Source organism: Aedes aegypti, chromosome 3 (assembly GCF_002204515.2).
Source record: "Aedes aegypti strain LVP_AGWG chromosome 3, AaegL5.0 Primary Assembly, whole genome shotgun sequence".
NCBI classification, from domain to species: domain Eukaryota; kingdom Metazoa; phylum Arthropoda; class Insecta; order Diptera; family Culicidae; genus Aedes; species Aedes aegypti.
The window spans coordinates 4733683-4757917 of NC_035109.1; the positions used below are offsets into that span (position 1 = coordinate 4733683).

At 38.8% G+C, this 24235-nt stretch overlaps 1 protein-coding gene across 1 annotated transcript in view; it reads right to left on the bottom strand.

The window, feature by feature from the left end:
* The window catches only part of LOC5568427 (probable G-protein coupled receptor No18), a 291692-nt gene that overhangs the window by 129751 nt on the left and 137706 nt on the right, over positions 1 to 24235 (bottom strand). The gene's annotated exons all lie outside the window — the stretch shown is intronic.

The following is a 24235-nucleotide window of genomic DNA, read 5'->3' on the forward strand; positions in this document are numbered from 1 at the left end:
GGTAAGTAAAATATTGTATTATTGTGGAAAGATTTGTCGAAGATGCTGCTGAAAAACAATTTCGGTGCCGCTTTGTTATCCGGACATAGAGAGTAATAATTTGTATTTTTCGCTAACAAAAGCACCAACTGTGTTGAAGGCTTCGACAGTATTTTTAAGTTTAACTTTTCTCTCAGGTTTTTTGGAAGGACATCATGCATTACCTGTTTGCACATGTTGCAAACCTACAATATTCTGATGGACGAGCTCAGCATTGCCAACAGCTTGGGTACCACCTCGCAGAATCTTCAAAGCCATACCTGATGCAGTTAAACGAATCAATCATGAGCATACTGTTGTGGAAAATTACCAGTTAGCAGATGGATTCTTCGCTGTTGTAAATATAAGAGCGAGTAGTATTCAAGGAAATGGAGTACTCTGAACCAGTGTTACTGACGAGCTAGCAACAGTGATGGTTTTCAAAACTACGCAGGTGTCAGGACAAGGATCGAGTTTAACTGTTGTGGGCAACCCAAGATAGATAGGAGAAGATGTTTAGTATGTAAAATTATCCGAACTTAAGGGGAAATAATGAAACGCTAAACTAAACAAATCCTATTGAATTCCAAATTTTGATCACAATGATGAACAATACATTGAAAAACAGAAAGTTGCACTTTTTGTGTTTCTAACTATCGCAGGGCTGGTAGCGGCTATGTGTCTTGGAAATAGGAACACTAGAAATCCTGTTCCTGGAAAAGAGAACAAACAGGTGTAGAAAACAAAAAAAAAAACTAAAAGGAATTAGGAGATAATACGTTTTTTCCTCATTGAATATTAACAGCATTACGACATTTGAAAGAAGGGTTCAGATAGGCGTAGCGGTAAGCGCTCAGCTATCCAGGAAGAACAAGTTGAGGGTCGTGGGTTCTAATCACACCGGTCCAGGATTTTTGCCGGTTGGAAATTTCCGCGACTTCCCGACACCCCGAATTGCAGTACTCTATTGATTCAGATATTCGACTATTAAGGTGGAACTGTAAAAATCTTAGTTACACCACCCCCTTGATTTGTTCGTTTGTATCCCCAAGAGCTACGGTGGAAATTTGAGAAAAATCCATCAAAGGGACATCATCTAAAGGAGACTAAAAGAGAGAATCTTCTAATCAATAATGAAAGAAACTTATTGACAACAGCGCCATCTTTGGTCGAAAATGTAATTGGAATCGTTTTCCCCCTATATTTGGTCGATTTTTTCTATACAAACTTCAAGGTCCGTTGACGGATTCCGTTCACATTTTCACAGTAGCTTCTGGGGATCAAAATGAACAAATTTGGGGAAGTGGTAAATTAAGATTGTTGAAGTTTGATAAATATGGGCTATCGTATAACCCATGCTTGAAAGGAATTGATTCAGTATTTTTTACGGACTTTTTAAGGAATCCCTCCAAGAGTTTTGCTTTAGATACCTTTGGGAATTTTTCTAGGGATAAAAACAGAAGTTACATCAGAGATTACATCAGGAATTCCTCCATACATTCTTTCAGATTTTTTCAATAAGGTCCAAAAATCCTACATGAATTTACCCAACAATTCAATCATATTTTTCTCTAGCAATCCTTCCAAGATTCTTGTTTAGAACACCTTCTAAACTAGTATTATCTCCAGAGATTTTCTACATAATTGTTTCAGGGTTTCTTATAGATTTGAATTTCAAATTTCTCTGAGAATATCTTCAGGAATTACTTCAAAGATTTTTCCTTAAATTCGTTCAGAATCTTTATCAGAAGTTCTTTGAGAAATTTTCCAAGGAACTCTTTACTAACTTTACAGGGATGTCTCCAGAAAGAAGTCAAGGACTAAGCAGAATGAGGAAAACTAATTTTATTTTGGTTAAATTAGAGACTTTTGAGACCTTCCGTTTAAACAAACTTTTTATAGATTTAGACCGATTCTAAAACGACACCTGCTACCAGCCCTGCTATCGGAAATTATGGGTGGATTATTTTTGCAAGCACTAAGATTGATCGGTTAAGTTCCCAATTATTAAATTTCATAGAGACATCGCGTCTCCGGTTGAAAATCGGTAATCTACAGGCGAATCACTCGTTGTACCCAATGTCAGGCATGAGCCTCTGTACGTGCCATAAATTCCTTTGTTCTCATGACTTTTACTGTGCGCCGTGTGTTGGTTTGTCTCGCTCTCTTTCACGGGTAACATGAAAACAGGGCGCACAGTAAAAGTCAAACGTTTTATAGCATGCATGGATTTATCCACGGTCTTCTTTTATCCTCGAATTTCTTTTTCTTTTCTGCTGTAAATGCGGGCAATGTTTACATTAAATGACATCCGGACCAACATCCGGACAACGAATGTTCACCGGATGAACGTGAATTGGATGAATGCACAACGAAATCGTTCATTTTGCGCTGGGCAGTAGAACTGGTATGCAACACAGCGCACCTAGCCTCAGCACATGCCTTTGGGTGAAATCCCTTTTTTCACTTTGAAAAAATGCCAGCATTCAACTGGATTGTTCGTCGAGTGTGAGTGCATCTGTAATTGAAAATGAACTGCAATTTCATCAAGATCTTCGGTGTTGCTGACTATTGGAATCAACCCTTAGCGTGCTCGAATAAGAATTATAACCAGTAGAAATCCTAACGAAAATTGTTTCGACCAGCATTCAACACAACAAAAATTAGCTCACTGTTATTTATGTTGACATTGAGTACACAAACAAAACGTTTTTGTTTGATGTCATTCTGACGTAAGTAATTTTTACGTTTGACAATTGACTAAACATGAGGACGCAAGTAAACAACTGGATCATCAAATAGCGTAACGCTTTGACGAAAGTAACGCTCATGCTGTCAGTGTGACTTATGATAAGGGCGTATTTCAGTTGATGAGAGCAAAACGTGGTAAAGTTCATTTTCGCAAAAAAACATGACGTTTTAAATACTTTTTTAAAATATGTTCAATAGTGGAGCAACTTCTTTACAAATGTTGTAGTATAGGCGTATTCATATTGTAGAAATCCGTTTAGGCTTTAAATAGGAATTAAAATGAGATAAAACATTTTCGAAGTTGATTATCTCAACTAGAGTTAAGAGTGACTTACGTCTATTTGAAAAAGTGTTCGAGAATTATACAATAAAAACATTTAAACAGTGATCAATTGGCCCCCGGTTTATGGCGCTCCCAGGAACGATATATGGAATAATACCTTGAGTGGTTATAGGATAGACTTCTTGAAGAATCTTTGGAAAATATGACTAACTTGTAGACTTTTTGACTAACTGTTCGAAGTATACCTAGACATATTTCTTCTAACATAACTAGTGAATCTGCTGGCAATATTTTAGCAAAAAACTTGTAAGTTGCAAAACAGATATTTGGCAGATCTCTCGCAAGACCATTCGCAGACTGTCAATAAACCTTTCACTCTTGGTGAGATCTTCTTCAGATTCAGATCAGTTTGTTGAATTTCAATAATTATCTTCAAAACCTTGGAAAAAATCGAATTCAGGATCTCCTTTCTTGTAGCAAATTAACATAAGACATAAGATAGAGGAGAGAGTTCCTCCCTGTTCTGACCGCTATGGCAACGCCCATGTTCCTAAGTAGTATCGAGGTGTTGAGGTGGCGCCAGATACTGCTTTCCCAGCCATTTGGAAGACATCATCCAGCTTGATTAGAAATAAGAACAAGCCAATATAGAAGCGAATCGAGATGGAGCTTTAATCGAAAAATCGATGGAAGAAATTCCGGAGAAGTTGTCCGCCCTGTCAGCGATGGTATCGAGTGAAAAGACAGAAGCGGCAAACAGGCTATTGAGTTCTGAAATTTATGCGACACCCATCGAGATATTAGTTTGCGCAATAAGGCATCTGGACCGAACAGTGTGCTGGTCGATATTAATCCAAGTGTGCTGTATAATTTTCACCTTATTCTTAATAATTGATCACCCTCGTTGGTGTAGTGAATTCGTTTGTGAGCAATTTGATATATTTCCCAAGAAGTTTTATTTGACATCGTTATTGCGATGCACTCGAACTGATCGAAGTAGGCGGCAAGAGGGCAGCATCCTTGACAACTATGAACCCTGTTATGCTGCTAGATGTTGAGAACGATATGTAGGGAAAAGTTTTCCCTTTGATGGGATAAACTTCTAAATGGAAAAACGGAGCAGGAACTTATTTTCCCCGACGGGCTTCATGTATTTCTATTTGCTTGAAGTGAACATGCAAAAAAAAAAATTATTTGATTTGTTTTTGCTTATCTCGTGTTACACCATGTACTGAGAATTCGCGCAAAAATACATTTCGAGAGAAAGCTGAGGGCGTTCACGTTGTACATGCCGTTTTATATATTATACAATTTCATAAGACTTGTCCATGTTATGATAATATGTAGTGTGATATGTAAGCTCCATTTTTTTTAACACACATCCGAGGATGCCAAGGAATTGATTTAAAAGAAGCTTCAATGATACATTGTAGCCTCCATGAGTCGATATTGCATGGTTACCATGATGCTCCGTTGGAATAGTCCCCTTCATATAGCCTTATGACGGTTTGTCTTTAGAACCGAACCGAAAAAAAAAAAACTGGAAGAGTCTAGCTTTCGCCTACTGCGACCACATACACCGAGCGAAAAACGAATCCCAAGAAAAGAAGCACACACCTGTGGCAGCATTCCGGGGAGGCATCTCAATGCGTCGGGGTTAATAATTCAGAAAATGTTAATCTAAATTTTTGCGCCATCTCCGGTTGCGTGCCAAAGTTTTCCTGTTTGGCAAAACAGAAAAACGAAGACGCACTGCTGAGCTGGCGAACAAAATGCGTAACTCAAGAAGACAAAGAAGATAAAGGAAACAGGACATTTCATCGCCCCAGCCCAGCAACAGGGAAGGAGAACAAACGGATTTTGGCGAAAGAATGTCTGTAGAATTTCCGTTACAGCTGCGGCGAATTTTTTCCTTCCGTTAGCGTAAAAGCATTTGTTGTTGTGTTATGTTGGCTTGGAATGGTATTGTGCAGATGGAAGAGTATACCTTTTATTGATTGTTTTTGGAAATAGCTTGGATCATCCATGAGAGCGATAAGTAAGCGAGCGTTTTCATCAAGTGGATTGCATTTGTCAATTCAAGAAAGTTGTTCTTTCTCTTTCGTGTTCACTTCGATATTGAGAAAGAGTTGTCCAAACTCGACACGTTGCAAAACATTGGATCAATCAATGGGCAATGAAACATCCGAAAGATGGAACTTGTTATGTTTTGGGTAATTTATTATGAATGCAACCTAAATGGAAAATAAATATGTTTACAGACTGATGGAAATTTTGAAGTGTTGGCTATCCTATGCTTGAACGATGTCAATAATGGAAAAGTACGTATTTTAAGGCTGCTCTTCGTTCTGCTGAACGATCCTTCTGGAAAAACTTTGTACAAATGTTTCCAGTTGGAGTGAAGTCAGTCAGCTGAACAAAATCCTTGCAAAATCTAAGGATTTCCAATTGAACGAAATTCGCTTACCTAATGGTGACTTTACTTCTTCTGATGAAGAAGTTTTAGAATGTTTATTCAATACACACTTCCCCGGATGTGTGGACATAGCATCTACGGATGAACCAAATGTCTTTTCATGTAGTTACGAGTCTCTGGCTTCGGCTCGCAGTATCGTAACTACTGAATCGATTCAATGGGCACTTAATAGTTTTGCTCCTTTCAAATCTCCAGGAGCGGATGGAGTTTAGTCTGCTCTGCTCCAAAAGGGATTTGAGTTTATCAAACATGTTTTGAAAAAGCTACTTGTAAGCAGTTTTGCTACCGGGTAAATTCCCAGATCCTGGCGTGATATTACTGTAAAGTTTATCCCGAAAGGAGGACGTGCGTCGTATGAAGAAGCGAAGAGTTTTAGACCAATCAGTCTGACCTCTTTTCTTCTGAAATGTCTGGAACGCATTATCGATCATCACATCCGTGATGTTTATTTGACAAACATGCCTCTTCATGTGAATCAACATGCTTACCAATCTGGAAAGTCCACTGTGACTCTTTTACACAAAGTTGCATACGATATCGAGAAAGCATTCGCTCAGAAGCAATCCTGCTTGGGTGTTTTCTTGGATATTGAGGATGTCTTTGATAACGTTGTAGTAATGAAGAAGAAACAGTATAAATAAAATAATAAATATGTAATTAAATACACAAATTTAAAAGACCATAATAATACAAATTAAATAAGCAAAATGAATAACGTTAATGCTTGTTTGGCAACACGGTCCGAAAAGGCCGTAAAGCTTCGCATATAACGGAGTAACGAAAATTTGGTTGAAAGCTTCGCGTGGACGAACTATCAAGCTGAGTGCGCTCATTCTGTGTACGACTTTTGGAGAGGACAGTGCGTCGGTTCGGTCGAAGAAAGGAAAATCATTACCGAATACCACATGGCGGAGCCGGTAGGTAAGTAAAGTGAAGAAAAAAAAAAGTTTTTCAACGTGAAAATATCAAGTGTTACTTTTCGATTGGAATTTTGTCGAAGTTCGCTGAATAGAATAATGATCGCAAGAGTGTTAATCAGTGCAGATAACTTAAATAATATTCGTCCAGCCAAAGTGAAACAAGATGGCGTCGGAAAAGTTATGGAGCAGCTTCGGTGTCGCACAACTTTTTTAACATTTTTTTTCTGTTGAACGTTCTCTAATGGGATAGACAAAAGTATTCGGGCTAGTTTCCAATAATTACGTATTTTACTGAGCGGCATGTTTTCAGATAACTTTAAAAATAAGTTCACTTTAAGGTGTTTGAGCGGTCTCGGTCTCAACACAATTCCACTTCGGCTGAGCGGTACGTTCTCAGCAAAGAAAAATAATAAAACGAAGTGTTCGAGCGGTCTCGGTCTCAACACAATTCCATTTTGACTGAGCGGTACGTTCTCAGCAAAGCAAAATATTACGTCGTAGTGTTCGAGCGGTCTCTGTCTCAACTCAACACAATAATTCCATTTTGACTGAGCGGTACGTTCTCAGAAAAGAAAAATATTACGACGAAGTGTTCGAAAAATCCCGTTCTGAACACAATTTTTTTTTTTGCTGAGCGATACGTTCTCAGTAAGCAAAAATAATAAAACGAAGTGTTCGAGCGGTCGCGGTCTCAACACAATTCCATTTTGGCTGAGCGGTACGTTCTTAGCAATAAATACTAATTACAACAAAGATTATTGATTGAGCGGTTTCGGTCTCACCATACAACTAAGCTTACTTTAAACTGTACGATCTAAGCGGTTTCGATCTCAATACACAATAGTGCTTCTTCCTAAGCAATACGTTTAGAGTAAATAATAAATAAATGGTACAAATGAGTTTTTTCCTGTTTGGAACTTTCAGATAAAACCATGAACACAAGCAAGAAAAAGAAGGCGTACAGCAAAAAGGATTTGACTAAACGATCGGCTATTGAGAGTACAGTAGAACAACCTCCGGTGACGAAACAACAGAAAAAGTACAGGATGAAAGACCTAACTCAAGAATTAGCGATCGAAAAGGCACGGAACACTCGCCTCATGGAAGAGCTTCAACAGAGCCAGCGTCTGAACGAGGAGCTCTTGGCTGTTCATACTGATAGGCACCCTGCAAACGAAGGACCATCAGCCGATTTTGAAATACCAGACGAAGAAGCAACAGCCCAGATTGAAAGACCAATTCTTTGGGACACCACACGCAGAACAGTACCTCCACCCATCGTAGAAGGACCTAATCCTCATGGTGAATCAGTAGCAGTTCGGTCATGGGAGGCTTCTGGTGAAGGAGCTGAGTTCGTTTCAGACACAGAAAATCGTTCTGGCAAACCTCGCAGAGCAGTACCTACTCATAGCAACGGAGACCATGGCGTCCATGTTGATAGGAATGCTGCAGGCGGACCTGTCGGATCTCAACCATGGGAGACTGCTGGTGAAGGGATAGGATCTGATTTCGAACGAGAAAACCGATTTAGCAGCACGCGCAGAATGGCACCAAACGTGGAAGAATCCAGGCTGTACACATCCATCAACCAGCTCTCGATTGCATCCGTCAATATTCCGGAATGTAAGCCAGCAGAAGACGGTGAAATTCATCGCCATTCGTTTGAAGCATGGAAGGATCTCTTGTCCGACTCGATGGTGCTAGCAGGAATAGGAGATGAATTCATCAAATTTACCGTGTTTAAAGTCAAAGCCGGAGCTCGCCTTCTTGAGATATTCAAGAACACAAAGTCTTCGTGTAAAGACCCAGACGTCGAAAGCTACCCTTTCGCCAATGCTATGGCACGCCTGAAATCCTATTTTGGATCGGGATCCGACATAATGCTAATGCGACGAAAATTGGCATTGCTGTCCCAAAATCCTAATGAATCGGATTTGTCGTACATCACTCGAGTTGGATCGATGGCGCGCCTCTGCGATTTCGATGCCACGAAGGAATTTGAACAGATCGTAGCTACTGTTGCTGAACATGCTGTCAATCGAGAAGTCCGGACAGTTGCGCTGAAGATGCTAAGCCGTAATCAATCATTCACGGATTTAATCGATAAGGTGCGTGAAATTGTGGCAATCAAACTCAATGAAGAATTTGTGCGTAAGAAGTACCAACAGCCGAAGTCAGACGTGATTGCAACTGTGAGCGCAGCATCCGGAAGGCCAGTTACTCATCCAACAAGGTACCCACAGCATAGAGGACACCAGAATTACGGAGTCCGGCCAATGCGAGGTCCAATTCGAGCTCCAAGAGGACGACAGCATTACGCAGGGAGTGGTCCATACCCGCGTCCTGATCGCGGACCGAAATGCTGGAGGTGTAACAGCATATATCACGACGCAAATGGCTGCAGTCATCGCGATAAGACGTGCAATTTTTGTGGCCGTCCAGGTCATATTCAACGAGCCTGCCGTTCTCGCGAAAGAGATGCGAACTCGAAGCGAATCGTAGGAGATTCATTGGGTAGAACTCCGCAGAAGATAGCTGCCATCGAAGAAACGAACAACGATTCTAAGTTTGCTGAACCAGTAAGTGTTGCAAATGAATTTTCATAATTGTCGTAAGCCACCTTTGAACACCTGAAAATAAAGGTTGAATTAATCATTTCTAACTAGATTACTCAGAACATAAGTACAGAAGGTAGCATTACTAACGATCAATGTATTAACATAATACGGAAATTAAAAATAAAAGAATAAAAAAAAAAAGATCACTGATTGTATTTATGATTTTTTCAGACACAGCTAACACGCTCGCATGTTGTGGCGAAATTATCTGAACATCCACGATTCCCACTACTTGACCAACGGTCTTCAAACGGACAGTTTGTTGTGAATGAAACAAAGGTATTGAATCCATTAACGTTTGAATCGATTTGTTTCTTAATATGTCTATATATAAACAGGTTGATACGAATAAGATGAACACTATTTCTGATATCTCTCGAGTTGATCTTCGGCCGAGTCAAAGTGAAACGGAGCATAATGATGTGGCCGTTACCGAAGTCAACTGTACTAGTGCTCAACTCACGCGCAAAACAATGGATGATGCTTTTATTACTGCAAAGGTGTCCGGAATGCAATGTATGTTTATGATCGATTCTGGTGCACAGGTGAACACTTTCACGGAAAGCATGTTCGTGGCACTAACATCACATGCAAGCTACAATAGCAACGTTTTAAACGTCCAGCAAAAGTCAGACAAGTCTCTTCAGGCATATGCTACAGAAGGTACCATCAACGTTTTGGCAACGTTCGAGGCCCCCCTTTTCGTGTCCAAAGACAGACCAACATTAATTGAGAAATTCTATGTAGTGAAAGAAGATCGAGCCTTGATTGGCAGACCTACTGCATCACGGTACAGCATCTTGTTACTGGGGCTAAAGGTTCCAGTTCAACCTCAAGTAGAGCACTTGTTTGAAGAACCACTGTATGCAGGTGAGATTGCTACTGTTTCGGATGGCGTATTCCCGAAATTTAATCTACCACCGGTCAGAATCTTTTACGACACATCGAAGCCACCATGTAGGAACGTATTCACCAACATTCCACTGGCCGTTAAACCCTTAGTGAAAGAAAGACTGAACAACCTGATGGCAGCGTATATCATTGAAAAAGTAGTCGATGGTATGGACACGTCTTTCTGTTCGTCCATGTTAGTGGTGCCCAAAGGTAAAGGTGATATTCGTCTCGTTATTGATTTACGAGGACCAAATCGCTACATTCACCGTACTCCGTTCCCAATGCCAACATTGGAGAAGATACTCGCTGAATTGGATGGTGCTAAGTGGTTTTCCACAATAGACCTGTCGAATGCGTTCTTCCATATAGAACTGCACCCAGACTCGCGCCATTTAACTAATTTTTGTACTGAGTTCGGAATGTTCCGTTGCGTAAGGCTTCCATTTGGCCTGTCTAACGCGCCTGATATATTTCAGGAAACTCTACAAGAAACCGTCTTGGTAGGATGCAAAGGCTGTAAAAATTATTTAGACGATGTATTGGTGTTCGGAAGTACGAAGGAAGAACATGATGGAAAATGTTCTAGCTTGCCTTTCGAACCACAATGTTAGATTGAACCAGGATAAGTGTGTGTTCGGAAGTCAGGCAGTTTCGTTCATCGGATTTCAGCTAACCCAAGACGGATGGCAAATTGAAGATTAAAAGGTGCGGGCAATAAAGAATTTCAGACGACCGACGAACTGTGCGGAAGTTAAAAGCTTCCTGGGACTCGTCACTTTTGTGGATCGTTTCATTGTCCACCGAGCAACGAGGACAGAGTATTTGCGAAACCTGGCAACATCGGAAAAATTCTACTGGACTGACCAAGAAGAGGAAGAGTTTAACTTTCTAAGAGATGAGCCATTAAACACAATAAGGAGACTGGGATACTACAATCTCAGTGATCGTATAGAGCTGTATGTGGACGCTTCGCCGGTGGGACTGGGAGCAGTCCTAATTCAAATCGATGATAATGCAGCCCCAAGAATAATTGCTTGCGCCTCGAAAGCTTTGACTGCTTCAGAAAAACGATACCCTCAAACACAAAAAGAGGCACTGGCAGTCGTTTGGGGCGTGGAGCGTTTCTCCTACTACTTGTTAACAAGGCCTTTTACAATTCGCACAGATGCTGAAGCAATACAGTTTATCTTTAATGCGAACCACCGGTTGGGAAAACGAGCTATTACGCGAGCAGAAAGTTGGTCGTTACGTCTACAGCCTTACGACTACGATATCCAGAGGGTTCCTGGAAACCAAAACGTAGCTGATGCTCTTTCTCGACTTATACCGGAGACTCAAAAATCGATTCCATTTGAAGAACACGTAGAAAATCATTATCTTTATTCATTGGACACAGGTAATATGTCCATAACATGGGATGAAATAGAGGACATTTCCGAAAACGACAGCGAATTAGTATCAGTGAGAGAAGCGCTAACGTTGAATAAGTGGCATGCTGATCTTCGAGCATATGAAGCGCACAAGGGTACTATGCATTGCTTGGGTCCCATGGTCTTCAAAGATAACAAAGTCATCTTACCCTACACCTTGAGAAATAAAGCACTCGATTCGGCTCATGGTGGTCACATAGGAGAGGTGGCAATGAAGAGGGTGATGCGTGAGTATTTTTGGTGGCCAAGAATGTCCACCGAAGTCTCTCGCTTCATTAAGAATTGTGAAACATGTGCTCAACTCTCAAGGCGCAATCCACCAATACCTCTTTGCTCAAGAGAATTACCGGATGGTCCCTGGCAAATGCTACAAGTAGATTTTTTGGCAGTGCCGTCATTTGGATCCGGAGAATTTCTGGTGGTGACTGATACCTACTCGCGATACTTGTATGTCGTGGAAATGAAGGCGATGGATGCGAACTCGACCAATACAGCATTGAATGATGTTTTCCGGATGTGGGGGTACCCATCCGCTTTACAAAGCGACAATGGACCACCTTTCCAAAGTGCCGGATTTATTTCATATTGGGAAGATAGAGGTGTACAGGTGCGTAAATCAGTACCACTCAGTCCTCAAAGTAACGGAGCAGTGGAGAGGCAAAATCCCGGAATAATCAAGGCCCTATCGGCATCGAAATTAGATGGATCAAATTGGCGCCAAGCATTACAGCAATATGTACACAGACACAACACCTTGATCCCACACTCCAGGTTACATGTCACCCCGTTTGAGCTAATGGTTGGCTGGAAGTACAGGGGTAACTTTCCTGGTTTGTGGCAGAAGTCTGATGCGAAGGAACTTGACCGAACGGAGGTGAGAGAAAAGGATAAGGAATCGAAACTTGCTTCAAAACAGTACGCGGATCGTGTAAGAGGTGCTAAAGAGAGTGACATCCTCATTGGTGATACTGTTCTGCTTGCCCAGCAGAAAAAAAGTAAAACGGACCCTAATTTCACTTCAGAACGTTATGAGGTCATTGCCAGAAACGGACCAAAGATCGTGGTGATGTCTGCATCAGGCGTACAATATACCAGGAATGTCCAAGATGTCAAAATAGCACCTAATTCCAAGGATGTCGATGGCTCAGAATCAACCTCCAAAACGACTTCGGAAGTAACACTTGAATCAAAGGACTCAAGCCTTGGCGAACAATCAACTATCAGCGAAGACAACAGGAATCTACGCAAGCGTAACGATCTGAGGCGACCTGCGAGGTTCGATAGCGACTACGTGTACCATATTTTTTACTAATATGGACAAACCTGTAATATACAAAAAGGTTTCCATGGCAATCGATTGTGAACAGACGATAAACAAACTGTCACTTTTGATTGGTAATCGTCATCATCATCATTGATTGATCATTAAATTCAGCACACTGAACTAATCAGTCGTTTTTTTATTTTTACAAAGTACACTGAGAAAAAAAATCGCATTGTAACAGGACTAATATGGACTGTTTCAAGTTTTCATCGTTATCGTTTTAAATAATAAATATAACAATAATAATCCATTACAGGTTTGTGTGTTATTTTGTTTTACGAGTTATTGTATCTATTAGGTATTGCTTATAACTAGAAGATATCTATATAATTCCACTATCGTAAGGGTTCATTCACAAATTTCATAACGCAAAAAAATGCGCATTTGTCATACCCCCTTGTAACGCTTTTTGTATGATTGTTTTTCCAATTTTGTATGAACTGTAACATATTTAGGACACCCACCCACCCCCTTCAGCGTTATGAAATTTATGAACAGGCCCTAACACAAATCATGTCAAGCTAAATTTAAACTTTTTGACCCCCCTCCTTTTGTCACGCTTTCTGTATGAGGCTTGACTCCCTCCCCCTTGGAGTGTGACATAATTTGTGCAATACATTAAAAAAAAAAGTGTTGAGCAATTTAGGGTACTTAAACGTATAGCGATCCATAACAATATATATATATACCTATATATATATACATTAAAAAAAAAAAACGTTAGTTTACTTGAATGAATTGCGAAATTGTATTATCTTGGAGAGTACAGCAGGGAGCGAATGTAGTAATGAAGAAGAAACAGTATAAATAAAATAATAAATATGTAATTAAATACACAAATTTAAAAGACCATAATAATACAAATTAAATAAGCAAAATGAATAACGTTAATGCTTGTTTGGCAACACGGTCCGAAAAGGCCGTAAAGCTTCGCATATAACGGAGTAACGAAAATTTGGTTGAAAGCTTCGCGTGGACGAACTATCAAGCTGAGTGCGCTCATTCTGTGTACGACTTTTGGAGAGGACAGTGCGTCGGTTCGGTCGAAGAAAGGAAAATCATTACCGAATACCACAAACGTATCTTTCGATGCCATTGTCACCCTAATAAATCATCTATTGTTCTTTTTATGGAAAGACTAAACTGCGATGGAATTCGACCTTTACGTCTTTCTGGCACTGAGATTAATGTAACTGATCAGATAAAGTATGCCGGAGTCGTTCTGGATTTCAAACTTTCTTGGACATCTCACATTGATTTCAGAGTCAAAAAAGCTTGCATGGCCTTCGGTCAATGCCGGCGAACCTTTGGTAAAACTTGGGGCCTCAAACCCAAATATATCAAATGGATTTACACAACAGTTGTTCGACCAATATTGGCATATGGATGTCTTGTGTGGTGGCAAAAGGGCGAAGTGAGAACAATCCAATCAAAATTGGGCCATCTCCGAAGGATGTGCTTTATGGCGATGTCTGGTGCGTTCTCTACAACTCCCACAGCAGCGCTTGAGGCCATTTTCGACGTTTCGCCACTACACATATATCTTAAACAAGAAGCACTTTCTTGCTCTTACCGTTTATGGGTACTGGATCTACTGGAGAAAAATCCAGTGAATCGTAGATCTACACACACTTCGTTGTTTCCACTTTTGGTGAATTAGGACAAAATTGTCCTTGCTCCAAGTGACCTCACAATTGCTTGTCACTTTCTTTACAGGACATTTACCATAAAATTCCCTTCACGGGAAGCGTGGACGTCTGGCTATTTGGCAATATAGTATGTTACACTGATGGCTCGCTTCTTGAAGGTAGAGCTGGTGCAGGGGTATATTCTCGTGAGCTAAGGCTGAATCTGTGTTACTCACTTGGTAGAAACTGCACCGTTTTTCAGGCGGAAATATTTGCTCTTATGTGTGGAGTGCTATCAGCACTTCAACAGCGCGTAATGGGTAAAGTCATATACTTCTGTTCAGATAGTCAGGCTGCTATAAAAATTCTTGGTTCGACCAACTCAAGGCCAAAGCTTGTTATCGCATGCCGAACTCAAATTGAGGAACTGAATTCAGTCAACTCTGTAAACCTTGTATGGGTACCTGGCCATTCTTCCATCGCTGGAAATGAATTAGCTAATGAGCTAGCTCGCGATGGAGCATCGCATTACTTTATTAGCCCTGAGCCGGCTATTCCAATTTCGAAGTGCTGGGTGAAGCTCCAGATAACTTCTTGGACGGCAACTCAGCACAAGCAATATTGGAATAGTTAAGAGTCGTGTCTTCAAACAAAATTGTACATTAGTGAGCCTTCTCCAAGGGTTGCGAAGTATTTAACATATCTGTCAAAGCAGAATTGCAGTCTCTTGGTCAGAGCGCTGACAGGCCATGACATGGAAAATATTCAGCGTGCTGAATCATTTGTGTTATAGTTGTGACTCCAATTATGGAACTTCGTATCACCTGATATGTAACTATCCAGTTTTTGCGCAAATGCGATTCCAATTACTTGGTAAACATTATTAAGTGAAACTGAATTCAGAAGCCTGAATCTTCAGGTCATTATGTTATTCTTAACCCGCTGTGGTAATGAGCTATAGGCTCTCTTTACGCTCATGCGATTTACAGTGCCATTTTCAGGGCGCTGTTCGAACCCATTGTGGTATGGAACTACATCACAAGTAGCACGTGAAACATCTTCCAAAGAGATGATTTTCAGTAATCGTTTCAAGCACGTATCAATAAAAGCATCTGTAACATACCTAGTTCTAGTTCGATTGCATATTAATATCAAAAGTCATAAAGTTTCATTGCTGTTCCAAAGACTATGCATTTCACTCCGTGTTTGACGTTTAACCTTTCTGAAACAACAAGATATACTGCAAATGTCCTTTGCAAATAGCAATAAAGTCAAGTTTATCAAGATGTGTTCAGTAACTTTTCAAACAAACTCTTGCAACTTCTCCCAAAATGGCGCTTGTAATGTCATGTTTCAAATTACTTTCATTTGAGCCATCCGCAACTTGCATTCAATATAAGTTCCCATGCCCACAACTCAAGAAGATTCATCCCAGTTGCGCGAAAGTTGCATTAAACTTCCTGTGTGACAGCTAGAAGATCGTTTGTTTTAATCCAGTTGCAATATAGTTGAGTTGCACATTACTTACCATCTACACGGTATGCCTGAAACCGTTATCAAAACAAAAAAATGTCCAAGAATTTTGCACCTACCATTCGAAAGATAGAGTATTCAAACATCTCTCTCCCTGTGAATTTGAAAATATTTTAACGAGGGAATCGAGAGATATTGTGATTTGAAGGTTTTGAGCTATTTCGGAAAGGATATTCACTTACTTCAAAATATTCTTCGATGGTGCTAAAATTGATTGAAATTTACAAAGAAGATGCTTGGATATCACATGTATGGAATGCTTAATGCAAAGCTGATGGTTACTTGACTGCCGTGAATCGCAAGTCAGTCCCATCTGTAAAAAGTAGGCATTGAGTAAATGGCCTGTGAAGTTTCCAAACCAGTTTTCCATACGAATATTCAGAAAATTCCAGAGGATTGGAACATGTTCAAATCATAATGAAACTTTCACAATTTGCTTTCCACTACGAGAAAAGTATAAAGATGAAAAAAACATTTATTTTTTTTTGTAACGCGATACGGACATCTGTAGTGGGACTAATATGTGGTTACTTTTCATTATGGGACAATTTGACTTGATGTTTTTTCCTATTATTTCCGAACAAATCTTATTATCTCTTCAGTGCAGCTGAAAGAGCATTGAAAGATATGTTGAAAACTGAACTCAACTCAATTTTGTCGAGAATGCAGATGGGACTGACTTGCGATTCACGGCAGTTAACTAGTTTATAAATTAACAATGATGCACCGTTGGGGTATTTTGAAGCATGTGAAATATTCCTTCCAAAATATCTCAAAACCTTCACGATAATCTTTCGATTACTTCGTTAGACTATTTTCAAATTTATAGAAAAGATGCTTGAATACTATATCTTTCGAATTGTAGGTGCCGAATTCTTGGACATTTTTGTGCGTTCATAACGGTTTCTGGCACACCGTGTCGAACAACGAACACATGGTCTAGCCACAGTTTGTTTATTTGAACGGTGTTTCTCATGTGTTGCGCAAAAGTTTTTGCGAAAACTTTAGATTATTTAAGGCGTGGCCTTATTTCGCCAGTTATGAACTTGGTGCAGTAAAGTTGTAAGCAACAAGGCAATATGGTAGCTTTTATAGTGCATTGGTGTAGTAGGCTTTGGTGAATAAATCTAAATTGAAGTAGGCATTGACTTAGACTAATGACTGACAATGATTATTACGTAATAAACTATTAAAAAGAGAACAACTCAATCAAGGTATTTAGAAGGGAGGTACTTCAATGTGTCAATTACAGTGTTTCGCCATATTGGAAAAATAATTGACAGCTGGCCAGTTTATTTTGCACGATCAAGTCAGCAAGCCATACCTTAAACTCAATCTTATTATTTCCTGCAACATCAGAAGTGGGATAATCAAAATGTTTCTTCGAAGCCAGCGAACTTCAGATGAGTTATATCAAAACCAACGTGGATCAGCGGATTCCAATCTAGAGAATGGAAATCTCGCGCATCACGAAGTTATTTCGAGAATTGCTCCGTCAGCATCCGTTTGCGAAAATGAGCAGTCCACTGAAAGTTCTGAAGCATCCCAAAGTCAAGTACAAGCTATTCTAGGGGATGGCCGTATCGCTTTTGGAACAAGGATCAGAACAGTGGAAAATATAACTGGAAAATCACATCAAGAGGTAAGATCAGAAGTACAGATGTCTTCGTCGACCATGACAAGAAATATCGGAAACTTGCAAGCAGACATCCATCTCAGTCCATCATCAAACGCTCCTGTGTATGTAAATCATCAACCAGCTCTTAATGAACCTGAAGTCAGAAGCAACTCGTTACCATGTACACATTTTTCAAACAACATTCGCCAAGATGATCTTTCCTCGATATTACCAACATTTTCCGGCTATTTGCAAGAAGACGTTAACCATTTTTTGAAAACATTGTATAATACAAAGCAAGCACTTCAAGTAAACGACCAAACTATGAAGATGGTTTTGATCAAGCAATTGAAAGGAAAAGCTCAAAACTGATTGTTTTCGAACAAGGACTTCATGTTAAAAAGTTTTCAAGAATTAAGTGGAGAATTACAAGCTATGTTCAACACCAATGTCAACTTTTATCAATTAAAAACCCAACTTGCTGGAAGAACTTGGTCTGGTCGTGAACAATTTGAAGAATACTGCAGGAAATAATAAGATTGAGTTGTTCTCTTTTTAATAGTTCATTACGTAATAATCATTGTCAGTCATTAGTCTAAGTCAATGCCTACTTCAATTTAGATTTATTCACCAAAGCCTACTACAACTCGGCCATTCTGACATACTCGATGTCCTCATCGAGACAATCATGGATCAAGTCATCACTATCTATCCACTTTCGCATATTCTGTGGCGAACATACCGCGTTAAAAGGGACATTTGAAATTTGAAACCCTTCAATATCAACTACAACATATCGATCATTTGGCAGTATTTTGGAAATTTTATATGGACCCTTAAACTTCGGAGAAAGTTTATGTGAATCAAGAGTTTTAAGAACGACGAAATCCACTTCTCTATAATTAATAATTTTTAATCGCTTCCTATCTGTTAATTTTTTATTATAATTTTGCATTTTTATATTGTTCTGTTGAGCTGTTTTTCTAATTTCATTTAGATTCCGACTTTCACTCGATGGTTGTCTATTTCGAACAAAGGTTTCAATATTAAAGTTTTCATTTTCAATACTATTTTGCAATTGACCAAACATCAAAACGCTTGGATAATTACAAATGGATTTATTATATGTGTTATTAAAAACAAATTCTGTCTTAGATAAAATCTTATCCCATTTAATATTAGTTTCACTACACACTTTTGCCAACATAGGAGTCAAAGTTTTATTTATTCTCTCAACTTGAACATTTGCTTGTGGAGTGCGAATTGCCGTTTTCACATGGTGTATCCGGTTCCACAATCAGTAATAACTCTTAATGGTTTACTATAGAAACTTATATAACTTCTCAAATGTTGTAATATTTCTTCAGTGTTCGTTGTTTTAGTTGGAAAAAAACTTAGTGAATTTGGTAAAAGCATCAGTCATAATTAAAATATACTTGAATCTACTACTTGATTCTAAAGTAATTGGTCCATAATGGTCCAAATGCAATGTGTTGAACGGTATATTTCCTTTGTCTACTAATTTTAAAAATCCTTCATTTTTTCCTACCGGACTGATAGTATTTGTAGTAGGCTTTGGTGAATAAATCTAAATTGAAGTAGGCATTGACTTAGACTAATGACTGACAATGATTATTACGTAATAAACTATTAAAAAGAGAACAAGTCAATCTTATTATTTCCTGCAATTGGCGAAGCAATTGTTCGAAGAGCTGGTAAGTAGTAAGTAGAGGAGAAGGCTTCGGATCTTAATGTCGGAAGTTCGATTCTCGTTTACATTTTTGTTTTGGTTTTTTTTCTTCTAAGTATTTTGCAACAAATCAGCAATTTCGATATACCGTCGATGGGGGTGACAATGGGTCTAGGGGGTGAGATTGGGTCAAAACGGAAAAATATGTTTTGTGAAATATTTCAGCTAATAACGCTGATATTACTAAAATTAATAATTCATATGTTAGGGAACATATTATTACACATAATTCATAACAATATACATTTTTAAAAATAGTAGTTTTTGTGTACTACATCAATAAACTTACATGTTGAAACTAGATAAAATTTACAACATTAAATTTCTCCTGTACAAAGTATCACGCATGTACTCTAGCCTCTATCGTTGTATTAGTAGAATGTTGAAAGTCTTTTCATTACACATCACAGGTATTTTCTGGAATCTGTTTGATTTTCCCACAAAAAAATCATTTTTTTCGGTACGATGTCTATAACATTGAAAATGGGGGTGAGATTGGGTCAAGCAAGAACGATAGTAAATGAAATTCCAAGTCCACTTTTTTGATATTTTACGGTGCTGGGTGTTCTCTTTTTTCATTAAGATGTGTTTATTCTTTCTAAATACAGCATCTCTGAAACATCAAACAACTCTACTTGAGTATTCCGTGCATTGAATAACAATACAACGCATTTTGACAACTTCTCAAACCAGCAACTGTTAGAGAAAACTTTAAAGTAGATGGAGTACCGTGTACCTTTTAATTCCGCTCCTAAATGCTTATCTTTGACAGATACGCGTATTTCGACTACCACTTGCAGTCTTCTTCAGTGTCAGTTACTCGTATCCATACGTGGATACGAGTAACTGACACTGAAGAAGACTGCAAGTGGTAGTCGAAATACGCGTATCTGTCAAAGATAAGCATTTAGGAGCGGAATTAAAAGGTACACGGTACTCCATCTACTTTAAAGTTTCTCTATTTGAGATTCTGCTCAGAGGATTCGAACATTCATTAAAGAGCAGCAACTGTTTTTCGTGCGTAGCAACATCGTAATTTTTTATCAAAGGGGTGTTTTTTTCTAAATTTGATTGTTTATCAGTGCTTTTATTTTATAGAAACATCTCACGGAAGTACAAATGAGTTGGATCGCTGAAATACTGGGATTATGACGTCAACTTCTGCTTGAAATTTATTGATCGTGGAATGTCGCACCGAAATTTAACTATTTGCGAAGGTTTAAAATAATCACTATTTCAGTACACCTTTGGGGAAACAGGATGGGCTTTATAGCAATGGGGATGAGACTTTGTAGACAATTTGAGGGAAAAACCAAGAAAATTTATGTAAACTTGACGATAAATGTTGGGATTACATATTTTTTCTCATAGCTCTTCAGTTTTCAGTATAATCTTTCTTTTAAGTGGGTTTATCATACTTGTGAAACATCTTAGATATCTTTTTGTCTTGTTTGTATCGTTTTTTATTAATATTTTTCAGTTGTGAATGGTTTTGAAATCATATTCTCAAAAACAAGTTATTTTAATTACAGTGACCCAATGTCACCCCCTCTATGGGGTGAGATTGGGTCATTTTTCATTCATTTGTGGTGCCGCTATGTATAAATATTTGTCTTTAATTTTTTGAACAGTTGTTAATGTACCATCAAAGTACATACACACCAAATTTGAAGTTTATTGGAGTTAAATTGCGATAGCTATTCAAAAAATAAATCGCATATATCCCTTTTTGACCCATTGTCACCCCCAACGACGGTAACTGTAATATGTTGCAAACAGACTCCGCCTCTTGCGCTTTTTGCGTTGCTATTCAGTATAATTGTAAGTCATATTTTCAACAATTGACCATTCTGATTAGTTTCAAGAATGATTTTATTCTTGAGTTGAAACAAACTTTGCTGCTTGGGATGCTCTGATTTCGCTAATGCGATCTTCGCTCTTCAAGGGACCCACTCGTACGTACTTCCTCCCATCTTTCCCTTCCCTTTCCTCTCCCATCGGGTAGATGATGAAATAGGCTCAAATATGGCGATAATGGCACAAATCTCCCAACTGGTGGAAAACGTTCGTTTGGAGCCGGCCTTCTGATACCTGATACCTGAAGGATAGAGTAAGGTGGGGCAAAAGTGGTATAATCAAAGTTTCCACGAAAAGAATAGCAGTTGAAAAATAAAAAAAAAAACATTAAATTAAACCTTCAACATATTGGCTATAATCTTGCTGAACAAACTTGTGTCAAAATATTTACTCATTTTTAGTTATAACAGTTTCAAAATTGATTGTCGAACTTTTGCCGCACCGGTGGGACAATATTTCGAAACTAGTGTGGGGCAAAAGTTCGCTGGCTAAAACACAAAATATCGATCCTTTTATGACAGGCATACTTTACACTAGCCGTAAACTTAAGTTTGCCGAAAAATACACTCTAAATTTTCACCAAAAAATTGCCCAGAACCAGGTTAATTGGAATATACTCTAAAATAGCAGTTTTTCGCAAAACTAATTGGAAATGTAAAATTTTGGTGACAGTTTTCAGACGATCAGACAAGTTTTACTAAATTTGAAGATAGTATGTGGATTTTATTCATTTAACAAATTTTCCCGTGATTCTATACATGGGTCGAACTTTTGCCCCGCTGATTCGAACTTTTGCCCCACTATGGGCCAAAAATTGTTTTCATGCATTTATGCAAAAACTAATTCACCTCAAACCAACCTTATGATAGCCTAGAAACACCCTTTCATAAAATATTGAAAAAGATTTTATCTTAAATTGGTTCCATGCAACGAAAGTTTGACCAAAAATTACAATATTCACGTCGAAAAACTACAAATAGCCAACACTTTTCCAAAACTCAATCGATTTTTATGATATTTGGAATTTTGATGAGCATTCGAACCACCATGACATTTATAAAATTTGATTCGAATTGAGCTAGAAATCTTAAAAAGAAACTTTTACCCCACTCGAACTTTTGCCCCACTTTACTCTACATATAAAATAGATACAGAGAAGCACATTTCACCTTTTTCCTTAGAATCTTCGAAGAGTTCCTGCAAAATTATTGTTAGCAGTTCTATAGTTACTTCAAAATATATTCTTGAAAAAAAAAACTTTTGTGGGAATTTGATAATTTCTGATTTTATTTCTGGTGATACCTACCTACCTACCTTGATACCTTGATCGCTACAGCGTAGCGTAACTCCATTGCCGGGCGTCTTCCCCGAAGTCGCCGACCTCTACCTGGTTCCTTGTTGAACTTTATTTTCGCAATTCTTTATTCCGACATTCGCAGTACGTGACCAGCCCACTGAAGTCTGCCGTATTTTACACGATTGATAATATTCGCATCTTTGTACACTTGATACAACTCGTGATTCATGCGTCTGTGCCACACACCACCACTTTACGCTCGAAAACACCGAGAGCTTTCCGGTCTGCCTCTTTCAACGTCCTCGCTTCGTGCTCGTACAAAGCCACCGGAAGAATTAATGTTTTATATAGGGCGAATTTTGTCTCCGTTTGCAAGCTGCGGGACCTAAGCTGGTTACGTAGTCCGTAAAAGGCCCTATTCGCAGCCGCGTGATTTTCTGGGATTCGCATTGGAATTTTCGAGAACTTTCTGTGTGTTGGTAAACATTGGCACATTATCAAACAGCATCCATAAAATAAATAAGATTATGTGTTTAAACTATTTGATTGATCGAGAGTTAAAACGGTTGCAACAATGTTGCGCCTTGTGATTGTCATGATAATTTTGTTTTTTATTGTATCCCAATCCGCAAAAGATAAGATAAACAATTGTGAGCGAGCTCCCTTTGTTGTTTGTTTTTTGACAACCACATCTTTGAGCAGTAGTCATTCGAAACCTCAGAGCAACTCAGCAGAAATCAATTCAGTGCGCACGCCACCCCCCCGATACTACGAAAAAGTGATTCTAAACTTTGTAGATAAATGAAGAATATAGAGATACACTAAATCCGAATTCAAACGGAGCAGTTTATTTTTATATCACCCCCCAACTGAGGAAGTTAGGCTTAACTTGCCTTATGCTGTTTGATGTTACATTTTACAAACGTAATGTATCATTCCAGGTAACTCATTTGGCACTCATCGCATCTAAACAGTGGTACTACCGTATATATGATAGGGTCCAGAACATCGCTTTTGCTGCACACCGTTTTTTCCGATTTTAGGCCAAATTTTGAGTGTCTTCCTAAAATTTGAGCTTATTCAGATGAAAACTGAGACTGTTCAAGCGCTTGAAGCGTTTATATGGGTATTAATATAAGAAATCGGGGACCTTCCTTAGCCGTGTGGTTAGAGCGGCTACAAAGCAAAGCCATGCTGAAGGTGTCTGGGTTCGACTCTCCGGTCCAGGATTTTTTCGTAATGGAAATTTCCTTGACTTACCTGGACATAGAGTATCATCATACCTGCCACACGTTATACGAATGCGAAAATGGCAACTTTGGCAAAGAAAGCTATCAGTTAATAACCGTGGAAGTGCTCTGTCTAAGAAGCTAAGAAGCTGGCTCTGTCGCAGTAGTGGGGACGAAATATCAAGAAGAAGACTATGGGAAAACAAATTAATTCACTCAATATGTTATAGTGTTTGTCCTTTGCGTATTGGTGCTATGCTGATACCGTTAGTTAAGTTGTAATCATCCAATTGTGCTCAAATTTCGGGAGGACGCTCAGAATTTGACCTTGAATCGAATGAGTGGTGTGAAGCAAAAACGATATTTTGAACCATCCTAGTACATGCCGTGCAACTTTATGACAATATTGCAGTTCTGTTAAGGTGATTATAGAACGAAGCCACACCTCAAATTTTCAAGAGCACAAGACTTGTGAACCAAACAGCGCTCCGCGTTGAAAATTTATCCCATTGGTCACCACCAGTAAGCAAGCAATTTGATTGATTTTCTATGCGAACTGTTATCTGATTCTCTAGTCTTGTGCTCTTGTTAATTTATAGTTTGGCTTTT